This window comes from Acomys russatus, chromosome 9 (genome assembly GCF_903995435.1).
Source record: "Acomys russatus chromosome 9, mAcoRus1.1, whole genome shotgun sequence".
NCBI classification, from domain to species: Eukaryota; Metazoa; Chordata; class Mammalia; order Rodentia; family Muridae; genus Acomys; species Acomys russatus.
The window spans coordinates 17,997,878-18,011,104 of record NC_067145.1 but is presented as its reverse complement, the minus strand read 5'-3'; the positions used below and the strand labels follow the sequence as shown (position 1 = coordinate 18,011,104).

Sequence of the window (13,227 nt, the reverse complement as noted above, 5' to 3'; positions counted from 1 at the left end):
AAACAGAAAGTCTACATACTATAAACACATAGTCACCCATGACTATTGCTGCTCTATTTACCATAGAAAATTAAATTAGCCTGAACATCCATCAATTGCAGGTGCAGCTTCATTTTATTTTTCTGATTTGATTTGAAAAGCCATTATTCTCCTTTGTGGCTTATTTATCCTAGAATCTGCTCACTGTGCCAATATAAAATGAATATGCAATAAATATATTATACAATCATAAACAAAAATGAAATAAGGAGTTTCCAGGAAAATTGAATGAAACAGAATTCATCATGTCAGGTGGGGAGAAAAAGAACACAAAGAAAGACAAATATTGCATGTTTTCTCTCATATGCTGAATTACTATAGACATATACCTAGCACCAACCCCTGCTGTCAGGCTTACATTTCTGAGCTTAATACCTAGGGTGGTTTGACCTCAGTTTGTACAGAAATATCTGTGTGTCAGAACAGTAATGATGAAAATCTAAATATTTGTGTCTGCAATTCATATGTTTAAATACTAATCCCTGTTATAATTAATTATATTAAAAAGCAGACTCGTGTAAGAATTAAGGGATAAGGCTAGAGATTTCAGGAGTGGAAAAAAAGTCAGCCTGTCAAGGAACTCCAGCGTGATTGTTCTATGAAAGAATAAAAGGGACCTATATAAAACAAGACTATGTGGGCAGCAGCACATAAAACTTCCAGTCTCAAAAACTGTAAGAATTTAAACTGTTTATGAACCAATTTGTCTGTGGTATCTTGTTGCCACTATAATACCGAAGCCCAATGATGCAGTTTATGAAAGCCAGGGCAGGAACAGCAGTGAAGATTAAGAACAGTAGAAAAGAAAGACAGCAAACCAAATTGAAATAGCCGCTCCCCATCATGACAAGCCAAAGTGAAGATGGGAAGTCACTGCCTGATTCCTGACCATGAAAAGCCCCTGTGAAGATGACCAGTCACTGTCGGTAGTGGTTCTCTTCCACAATAATCTGGAGTAGAGCTAAAGGGGATCAGACATACTATTTTCTTCTTATTTCCAGATGAGGCAGATGCATACTAACAATGGATGAATACGAAGCTTACACATGAAAAACGAGCGTATGTTCACAATAAAACATTATGAGACATGAAAAAGTTTGACTTTGAAAGTGAGAGCTGCAGACTCACATTAAGATAAAGAAATCATTATAATGTATGCAAATTGAAAAGAGGAATAAAGGCTGCAATTACAAAGATGCTCAACCAATATGAAGCCATTAAGAGTGAGGAACCAATTGAAAAAAATACCATCTGGAACAGTAAAATATGAAAATCAAAATGTTAGTGGGTTATTAAACAGTGGATATCACAGAATCAAATATGTATGCATGAGAAGAATGGTTAGGGATTAGAATCATTAGTCTCATAGAACAGTAATCCCAATAGGGCCTTTATTGTTAAACTTGTGTGTAGCTGTGCTATTATATATGTTTCTGTCTATATATGCATTGTAGTGTGAATATATGCACACATGTACATATATCTGTGTATGTGTGTGAACATAGATATCAGAAATCAGTATATTTCCTTTGATTTTTCTTCATATTGTTGTCTGAGTTATGGTCTCTCATTAAATATGTTGTTGATCAAAGACTCAGCTAACTGCTTGATAATCAAACCCAGGTACCCATCTGGTCACATTCTTGTAGTGGTAGGGTTGCAGACAAACTGGCTGCATCATGAAGATTAGATAAGTATGTATTTAAAATTTTTGAAAGTCTTAAGCCTCTCAATAAAGGTTGATACTATGGCTAAAAGCTTAGACTGTCACCTTAAAAATATAGAGGCCAACAGCTAATAAGTGAAGATTTGGACTCATAAAAAACACACTAAGACGCCAACTACATCATGGTCTTCCTGAAATGCCTCTCCTCTCCACCGTGAACAAAATGAACTCTTCCTTCCTTACCTTATTTACTATAAGATATTTTGTCATAGACTGCATTCTTCCATGTCACGTTTGCTGTTTTGTAATTGTTTAAGGCTAAGACATCTGATGTTTTTGGTAAAGATAAAGGGAAACCATTTAGTGCCCTCTCTTAGGCAACACTCTTATTATAATGTAAATTTCTGAGAACTGAGCAGTATCTTTTTATCATTGCTGGTAATCTTTCCACACAAAGAATGGGGACTGGACTGCTACTGCTTGGAACTAGCATGGAGGAGGTGGCTCAATCTCCATGTACCTTCCCTGTATAAAGCAGGATATTCAAGCATCCTTCTGATCCCAGTAGCAAGTAACATTTTCAGAGAACACTGAGAAAGTGAATCTTAAAATAAGCTCAATATGGGAATCGTATAATAAAACAAAGCTACCGTTTACTAATAGTCACACTAATGATAAGGGTGACTGAAAGAGGGAGGTGGCTGAGCTAAAAGGATGGCACCTTGTGACATGTCATTAACTCTTTATCTCTTTTTTAACTTTATCTCTTTCTCATTTTTTTTTATTACACTTATCCCCTTCTCTGTTTCTAACTTGCCTTATGTAAATGGTGGCTTCCACCTTCTTCTGACTTGAATCAAAGCTTTCCTTGCATGCATGCACCTTGTTTTGTGCTTCCTTCTATTTCTCAACTTCCAGAACTGTGAGGAATGATTTTTTCCTCTATACCTTGGCCAATATCTCACATTCTTTTATATTATTCAAAACTAAACTAAACTAATAATATCTTCTCAGTCATAAATTGAGAAATAAAAACAGGATAAAACAGACTCACACAGTAAGTAGTAATAATGAAGGCTATGTGTGTGTATATGTGTATCTATGTGTGTATCTCTCTCTCTCTCTCTCTCTCTCTCTCTCTCATATGTGCATAAAGAAACAGCTTACACATAAGAAAGTTTCTGAGATATTCCAGAATCGTGTAACAGACAATTTCTTTTATCTACTCCTAATCTATGTTAGGTCTTTGCTATTTTAATTTTTATATTTTACTATGCTGATTATTAGTTTTAATAATAACTTTGTATTATTTTAAAGTACATAATATCCATATTTGGAAAAATACAAACTTTCTAAATTACTCAAATATTTACAGGTAAATTGTCATAATTGCAATGCTTTTGTGATTAGATAATTATGACTACAGGCCAATTTTTCATTTCAAGTTGATTTCAGATTCATTTAGCCATTTGAAGTACATGAGATTAACTGGAAATAACTTTCTATATTTCAGCATCTTTGATAGGATATCATTTGTATCCTTTGCCACTATTTTATCTTAACTGAAGGTTAAACAATGCATTGCAGAATAAAACTGCAGTTACAAACTTTATATTGGAAACATACTTGGTATTTATTCACTATAAATACTTAATTACATTATATATAAACACTGCTTTATATTTCAGAACATTCTATATTTTTGAGTCATCATTTCACTACTGAAATGAATTATTTTCCCACACCACTGAGATACACACACACATACACACACACACATATATATGTATACATATATGAATTTATGGTGTATATATGCACTTGTATACGTATGGAAATATATATGCATGTATATTTGTGTATAAATATATTCTAAGCCCACTTATTGTTTAAAAAAATTGTATTTAAAACAGTATTTTCATAGTACTTGTAGACTAATCAGTTTTGTAAATGCTGACTACTTTTCTTGCAGATTTTTGCAGAAAGTATGACATTTTAAAAAATAACTTATTCCAACTGGAAATCAATTATGTAATCTGTAAAGTAAGATAGCTAATAGTAACTGGAATATCTATGACAAATAACATATTTTATGTGCTGTTATATACATCAAATGCAGTGAATTATTTGTAGTTCTAGGGATATTATAATCAATGATATATAAATGCAATGTCCATTTCCAATATATCCAATTATGTATTAAAATTGAATATAGTGTTGTCCTTAGCCACTTTGTTACAAATTCTATTAATGAATATGTGATTATATGAACCTAAGTGAATATCCAAAGCACATATGCTTATGTCCTTTTTTATTTTACCTTATATTTGGTTTTCTCAATGTGTTGGATATGCTCTGAATACTGTTGTTCACTGTTTAGTGTGAATGATGAAATTAAAAACAATAAAAACCAGAAATTTCTCTTGTTTTATTTATTTTAGTACATATGAAACTTTCTTCTTCCTTTGCACCACATAATTCTTTACTGACGTTGAAAGATTAATTCTCAACTTCATATACAAAAAAACAAAAAAAAAAAAAAAAAAACAAACAAAAAAACAAACTAGAATAGTTAAACCAATCTAGCACAAGAAAAGATCTTCTGGAGGAATCTCCATTCTTGACCTCACGCTGTGGTATAGAGCAACAGTAATTAAAACAGCATGGTACTGGCATAGCCATAGGATGGTTGATCAGTGGAATCATATTAAAGATCCAGAAATAAATCCACACACATATAGACAATTGATTTTTGACAAAGAATCCAAATCTATTCAGTAGAAAAAGGGTAATATCTTCAACAAATGTTGCTGGTCTAAGTGGATGTCTACATGTAGAAAAATGCAAGTAGACCCATGTATATCACCCTGCACAAAACTCAAGTCCACGTGGATTAAAGACCTCAACATAAGGCCAGAGACACTAAATCTGTTAGAAGAAAAAGTGGGGGAAGACCCTGGAACTCATTGGCACAGGAGACAACTTCTTGGACAGAACTCCAACAGCCCTGGCTCTAAGATCTACAATTAATAAATGGGACTTCATGAGGCTGAGAATATTCTGTAAGGCAGAGGACACTGTCAACAGAACAAAGCAACAGCCTAGAGACTGGAAGAAGATCTTAACCAACCCTACATCTGACAAAGGTCTAATATCCAAAATATATAAAGAGCTTAAGAAATTAAACACCACTAAAACAAATAATCCAACTTAAAAATTGGGTACAGAACTAAACAGAGAATGCTCAACAGAATATTATCAAATGACTGTGAAATGCTTAAAGAAATATTCAACATCCCTATTTATCAGGGAAATGCAACTCAAAATGACTCTGAGATTCCATCTTACACCTATCTCAATGGCTAAGAAAAAAAACTCACATGACATGCTGGCAAAGATGTGGGGAAAGGAGAACACTCTTCCATTGCCGGTGGGTGTGCAAACTTGTACAGCACCTTTGGAAACTCTACATCAGTATCTAGCCATACCGCTCTTCCGAATACACCAAAAGATGTTCCACCATAAAACAAGGAAATTTGATGGACTATATTCATAGCAGCTTTATTCATATTGCCAGGGTCTGGAAACAACCCAAATGTCATTCAGTCGAAGAATGGATAAAGAAATTGTGGTACATTTACACTATGAAATACTACTCAGCTATTAAAAACAAGGAAATCCTGAAATTTGCAGGCAAGCAGGAGGCACTAGAAATGATCATACTGAGTGAGTTAACCCAGACCCAGAAAGACTCACATGGTATATACTCACTAATAATTGGACACTAGCCTACAAGTGATGTCCTATGAAAGTCTTTATTTATCAGATTAGGATAGATGCAGCGATTCCTTATTGGGACTCTAGGTGAGAGAAGTATGGGAGGATGGGGAAATATGAGGACCCAGAAGGTACTAGAAAGCTGCAAGAAGAACATCATGATGGGTTGATCTGGACCCAGGGGGTCTACTCAAACTACTGCACCAACTGAGAACAATACATGCATTAAGCATTGAATCCCTATTCAGATCTAGCCAATGGTCAGGACATTCTCCACAGTTCTGTGGAGAGCAAGGACTGACTCTGGCATGAACTCCGGTGTCCCATATTTGACCACCACAGCCTATGAAGGCTGTGACCCTATGGTGGGGGAGGGTGTCCCATTCTGTCACAGACTTAGGGGAGAAGAGTAGGGTGAAAGAGGGAGGGAGGAACAAGAGGGTACATGTGAGGGATAACAATTAAGATGGAATCTGAATAAATCAATTAAATAAAATAAAAGACAAAAAATAAATGTCTTTAGAGTCGGTCAACTTTTGGCTCCAGCTTGTTATGAAAAGTAGAAAGTAAGTACCAGGATACAAGCTGACTCTGAAGATGATCAGACAAGGCAAAGCAAAGCTGATTATCCTTGCCAACAACTGCCTAGCTTTGAGGAAATATGAAATAGAATACTATGCCATGTTGGCTAACACTGGTGTCCATCACTACACTGGCAGTAGTATTGAATTGTTCACAGCATGAGGAAAATACTACAGAGTATGCACACTGGCTGTCATTGACCCAAGGGATTCTGATATTATTAGAAGATGCCTGAACAGACTGGTGAAAAGTAAACCAAGAAAGTTTTCCTTTAATAAAATGTTGCCAGAGTTCTTTCAAAAATCTCAGGTTAGTGGCATGGCCACCTGTATTTGAACATCTCCACTTTAAAATTTTCCTTTTAAAAACCTGAGACTAAATTGCTCAACTGTATACAGATTAGTGATCCTCCAGTCTCAGAGTCCCAAGCAATTAGACTCTAGTTCTATTCCTCCATGCTGTCCTTGAGATTTATAATAGTTATTTTTTATATAATTAAATGCATTTTTATATCTGTCCACAACTCAAGTATGTGACTCACTTTCAATTACAACTAATTTTCACTTTAAAAAAACGGGGCTCACCGACTACATTTTTTCCTCTTTGCTTAATTTAGTGATGGCAGCAAATAAATCAAGATTACATATTCATGTTATATTATCTAGAGAAGACTGAAACTCCAAATACAAATTACCAGCATATAGACCATGGCTGAAGAGTCACTTTGATTATTTGAAAATAAAGGAAACACTCTGTGTGGTGAGAAATTATGGGCACAAAACACTGAGTAGGTTTCTCTAGCATAGTGTATGAGCTTCCTAGAGAACCATAAATATCCTAACACTTCTAAATAAACACACACACACACACACACACACACACACACACACACACACATACCTGTACATTACACATTTAAGCAACTATTTCCTAAAGTGTATTTCTGTTAATAAGTGTTGAATAATTGTAATTTGCATTCAAAACAGAAATGAGTATATATATAATTATCTTACCATAGGCCATCTAGCTTTCTGAAATTATATTTACTTTAATATTTTTCCTATCATGCACAACTGTATGAGGTATTTATTTATTCTCCCTAAGTGGAAAAGTAACTTCCATCAGATCCTGAAGCTGTACATTACAGAATTTCTGTTTCCCAGGAAAAGAAACAGCATCTAACACAACTGGCTTTCAGTAACAGAATTCTGAAAGTAATTACCTGACACAGCAGAATCCAAACAGTGCTCTACTGTTATTTTCCAACTCAGACTCCAGATATGAATCAAATTTTCACAAGAAATGTGACAGAAGTAGGAAGAAGTAGATGTAGTAATTTATTTACTTTAGCCAAAGCACATCTGTACTGAAAAACATTCTGAATGACACTGTTCACCCTTCAATAGTTCCCGTCCCTCTTTCCTTATTTACTGATGTTCCACAATGTTTCTCAACACTGGTAAGTTATATAAATATTATGTATTTTTCACTCTATAGGATGAATTCACTGCAATATATCTGGTGCCTGTTTTTAGACAGAGTTAGTCTCTTAACAAATTTTATATCTCAAGTTTTCTGACTTGTTGAATGCCTAACTAGCTGTAAACATAATTTTTAGTGGCATTTTCATGAGTTATCCCTGGCAGGACTAGCATCAAGTTAGTGGGATGAGTAAAAATATTTTACTCTGGATCATATAGAATGCGTCATCACCTCCCCGGACATCCCAGTTAGAATACAACTGTAGAGGGAAAATGGACCTGTTCATCTAGACCTGAGATATCTTTCTTCATCAGGCTTCAAAAGTCATATACGCACTCCCATTTTAAGAACTGTACCTCTAGGTGATGAAGAAGGTATACAAGTCAGTGACACCACAGGAAAATACACAGAACCAACTAACCTGGTCCCATAGTGGTTAACAGAAAATAAACCACCAAACGGCGAACATACTTGGGAGAGAACCAGACCCTCTGCACATATGTTAACAGCTGTGTATTTCTGTCTTCCTGTAGGACTCCTAACATCAAGAGCTGAAGTTGTACCTTACTCTACTATGAGCCTTGGGATTCTTTTCCTTTAACTGGGCTGCCGTGCCCTAGTATCAATAGGATAAAATGTGCCAAGTCCTACTACAACTTGAAATGCCAAGGAGAACGATATCTGAGCCTTTCTGAGGAGAAAAGGAGGAAGTATGGGAGGATGGTGGGGAAGTGAGTAAGAGCCAGAGACTGGGAGGAGAGCAGAAAGGGGAAACTGTGGTCAGGAAGTAAAATAATGATGATGATGATGATGGTGATGGGGATGATGATGATGATGGTGGTGGTGGTGATGATGATGGTGATGATGGTGATGATGATGATAACAGTAATAATAATAAGCCGGGCGTGGTGGCGCACGCCTTTAATCCCAGTACTCGAGAGGCAGAGGTAGGCGGATCACTGTGAGTTCGAGGCCAGCCTGGTCTACAAAGTGAGTCCAGGATGGCCAAGGCTACACAGAGAAACCCTGTCTCGAAAAAAAAAAAAAAAATAATAATTATAATAATAATAATATAGTTCCTCTGGTCTTAGACATTAAAGAAAAGAAAGCTTTGACTAACATAATCAATTTTATTGTTTTTCTAAGTTAAATACAGCACAGGGAGTGACTGTTCATTCTTTGAATTTATGTAAGTAAATCTGTATATATGATAATATATCATATTCTATATAATCACATGTCTGTGTTCGATTATCTATGGTTAGTCTGTTGGTTTGTCTGTATTGTGTTTTTTCTATTTTTATGTAAATCTTTAACTAAATCTATTGGCTTAATGCTGCAGTTAGTTTTTGGTAAAAGACCTCTTACAGCCTTATATATTTGATATTAAGTGTGTTCATCATTTAAGCAACACTGATAGAATGCTAAAAGTTTCAGATAGAGTCTGGCCAACCTAAACCACAGATACACAGACTTCTTAGGTGACTTTAGAGAAACCCTTTCCCACATTGTTGCTTTTTGGGATATGAAAACCTATAGGTCTAGGGATTTCATCTTTTAAATATACTTTACTTTTCATAAAATGGATGTCTGTGGGATGTGATATTTTTCTTTCAGGAAATGTCCTTATTATTTTCCTTCACTGTGGATGTTTCCTCTTCAGCGCTGTGATCTCCTTAACAGTCACAGCTGCTTTCTAAGCACCGGTATGAACATTCTTATGACATGAAGTTTCCAAAATCTCCACCAAAATTTTTACTGTGGTATTTTAAAAACAAGCAATTCATCTGAAAATGATCAGGAAATAAATATGTACCACCCAAAGATAAATAGTTATTCAGCTAACAAATGATTTCTATTACAAAGAGTGGACTGGATTGTTCCTCCTCTTTCTGTTTTCAAAGTGCTAGTGTAACAGAAATGCACACCACAAATTCTGTATTTCTGTTATTTTCAATAACAACTAGTACTGTTTTAGCTAATTCTCTATTTGTTTTCAATTCTCTCCTCCTTGTTATTGTGGTGTGGTGATTACTGTCAACTGGTTAGAGCTCTATTGTTTTCTGTGTTACTCATATGGTTGAAACTGTTTGATGTCTTCCTTACAAACCAGACCAAGCTTTAATTCCAATCTTTTTAGATGAGTTATTTCTATAAACCTGATGATATGAGATAGTTACTGTGTCCATTTTTGGCTGTACAATTAAATATTAATTCAGAGTCCTTTGACATTAAAATTCTGAATTTTTTTCTGAAAAGCTGAACATCTCAATAATGTATGATATTTTCTTTTTTTAATCTTAAACTTGTATATTTGATATAAATATTTGTTTTTTCAATCCAAAAAAGATTTACTGGTTTATTCTTTGTAACCAAAGTACAGAAAACTGAAGCCATCATCAAAGCTTTCAATAATTTCACATTTTACAAACTAGAAATTATTTTAACTAAATATTTTGATATATTAATTGTTCTCTGATGTTGTCCTTACAAATCCCACAAACATCAAAACGTCGCTTTGCAGTTCTGAGCTGGTTTCTCATTGCGTCAGATATGTAACAAAATGATGATTATATCTGTTACAGATTCTGAGAATTCACTTTTACCTTCTACATGATTTTAGTTGCTTATTAAATCCACAGAAGAGTAATTCTCTTCAATCTACATTGTTGGGTGAGAGGGGAGAGTAAGAGTGAGATAGATTTGCTCACCGCATTTTTAATAGATTTACTTGATATCTTCAATGCTTTATGGATTAAGTATAGTGACAATCATGACAGTAGCATAAAGTATTGCACAATTTAATAAAGTATGGTATAATTATTTCATCAGAAAATACAAGTATTTATTAACTTTTTATCATATATATCTTTATATCAACATGGGAAAACTGAATGGTAAATTCAGAAAAATGGTTCTACTATTCTACCCTAAATTATATAAAGCCTTTATTCTTAATTATTTAATTATACACAATGTAGATGATGGTCATATACAAATATTTGAAGTAAACATGGTTTTTTCATTAAAACAAAATATAAAACAGACATAAAAATTCCACAAGGTTGCTCTCATATTCAGAGACTAGCTCAAAATATTTTATAGTTTAATGTGGAATACAAATGAAAATTAGGAAAGTAGGATACATTAAAACTTCAGATAATAAATTATAGAAAAATGAAAGTATGATTGTGGACTACTGGAGGTGCTAAGTTTAAGCAGAAAGAGATATTAAAAAATTGGGGTCAATATAGGGATACAGGTAACTTGAAGTAAGGGTTCATAAAAAATTATGCAGAAGCCTTCTATCATTAAACAATAAAAAACATTATGGTTCATGTAGTAGATTCTATGTGACATGAGAAAAGAGGGGAATAATGCTAGGAGTTCACATATTCAAGAGCCAGGATAGAAGAGAAGTAAAAGTAGTCGTTCTCAACCAAAATTGAGTATGTATAGGAACATAATGGAAAGTCACTAATTTGTAATATAATTTCAAAATAAACCTTGAAAAGGATTTTGACAAAATTACCCTGAGTGGATGGAAATTTTTCCTCCCAAAAGACATGGGTTATTACATGGAATTGCACTATAAGGCACGGGATATCTCCTTAGGAGATTTTGGTCAGGTGTATCCCAGAAGTCTCTGAAACAACACATACTACTGGCATTGCCTTTGATTATCAGCCATAATACCATGGTAAGACCCTATTGCTGATGATACCACGTCTTTTCGACGTATGATCAGGTAACTCCATCATGGAGAGCTAGCTCTCATAGTACTAGAAGGTACTTACTACATACAGGCTGCTGTGAAGAAACAAACAAACAAACAAACAAACAATGATTACATCTCTAGCTGGACCCTTCATAGGACAAGACTGACCAGTCTTTCAAGATCTTCACATTTGTGTAATAATAACAGGATGTTTATGGGTAAATGTTCTCTCCTTGTATTTATGGCCTGTTCCACAGGAGAGTATTTCAAGCCTGGTACTTTATTTAATAATGGTAAAGTCCAGGCTAGGATGTCACAAGCCTTAAGATAGTATTTGTCATTCTTATTTTGCTAACTGGTAGTATTATCTTCTAAATATTAATGTTTATACTCATTGGCCTGTGCTTCTCTCAGTTTCAGTCAGACAAGAGTCTTTTTTTACAGAGAACAGGAGTCACTGGAGAGATGTTTAACTGGTTAAAATCCTGAGAATAAATGACTGAGTATTCATATTTAAAATGTACATCTTTATCACACCTGTGAGGCTCAGGAACATTTTGGAATACTATAGGAGCACAAAAAAGTGAGGAGCCCTATGAAACACTGTCTCTGGACTTCATATAGATATCACTTTAATGAATTCATAGATTCTTTGGTTATTTGCATATGTCCTACACAAGAGAGAGACAATAAAATTCCATCTAGCATTTTACTCCAGGTGCCAACTCTAACTTAAATATTCTGTAATTAGGAATATAGAAAATTTTCAATCCTGTTCCCCTTTTGTACTATAGCTACTCAATCCAAACAACCCCATCCATGTGAAAGTAAAGAAATGTTGTTGGTTATGTAAGTGACCACATATTTTGGGGTCATCCTTCATCCATGGGACTTTTCTATTAAAACATGAGCAACTGAGAGTTTACACTATGAACCTTCAAACCTGCCTAATGCTCAGAAGTTTTCAACTATAAATTCATGGGTATCGTGTACCAGAAATTGCTTAGAAGGAATCTTTTCATTGAAGCATCATATTTCTTTAGACTAGTTATGGCAGAGAGGAAGGGAAAAGCTGCCCCACCCTTCACTCCTCCCTTCAAAAATTATGTTTTCGTATTTATTCAAATTAACATTAAATATGTGTAACTTTTTAATAATAAAGTATTTTTCCATTTTCCTCAAATAACCAATATTTCTGTTTCTTCTGTTTTGATTCTATTTTTAAAAATTAAAGAATTGTCTGTTCAATGGAATTAGAAGTTTATAAAAAACTATTTGCAACTCATTATGTGATATTTAAATATTGATGTACTCACCATTTCATGAAACACACTGCAGGGCAAAAGTACAAAATAAGAGATGAATTATTTGTTTCATTTAGATGTGAATATTGCAGAATTGTTTCAGATCTTTTTCTGTGTTTTATAAACTGACCTCTTCGTTTCTAGGAACAACAGACTCCACAGACTCCCTGATGGCCTTGTTATAAAACAGGTTGCTTTTGATCCTGCACAGCCTACATGCAGAGAAAGTACCATGGTCTGGAACAAGGACTATACCTTTAACCAATAGACAAAGCAAAAACAAAAAAACAAAACAAAACAAACAAACAAACAGTCATTCAGGGAGTAGGAAGGAGCTGCGGCTGCAGTCAGTGATCTGACTTGTGTGCAAACTGCTTTTCTGATGGGCATTAAATAGAGAGAAGTGCAGCTACCTTCACAAATAAGCACCCAGTCATGAGTAAGCTTTCCCACTTCATTGTCTGCTCTAGAGTGAAAGTGATGCATCAAGATATTGACATGCGACTGGATTTTTAAAAGTACAGAACTTTATCTGACATTATTAATAATTTGCTAACTACATTTTCTTTTGATTTTTATTACCATGCCCAGTTAATATATATTGAAAACAAAGCAACATATGTGTGTGGTGTGTTAACATATATATATATATATAGGTT

The 13,227-nt window shown here is 34.4% G+C and overlaps 1 protein-coding gene and 1 pseudogene across 3 annotated transcripts in view; one reads left to right on the top strand and one right to left on the bottom strand.

Moving 5' to 3' along the window:
* Positions 1-13,227, bottom strand: part of Cdh18 (cadherin 18) — a 406,710-nt gene that overhangs the window by 254,890 nt on the left and 138,593 nt on the right. The gene's annotated exons all lie outside the window — the stretch shown is intronic.
* Positions 5,996-6,318, top strand: LOC127193550 (60S ribosomal protein L30-like; annotated as a pseudogene).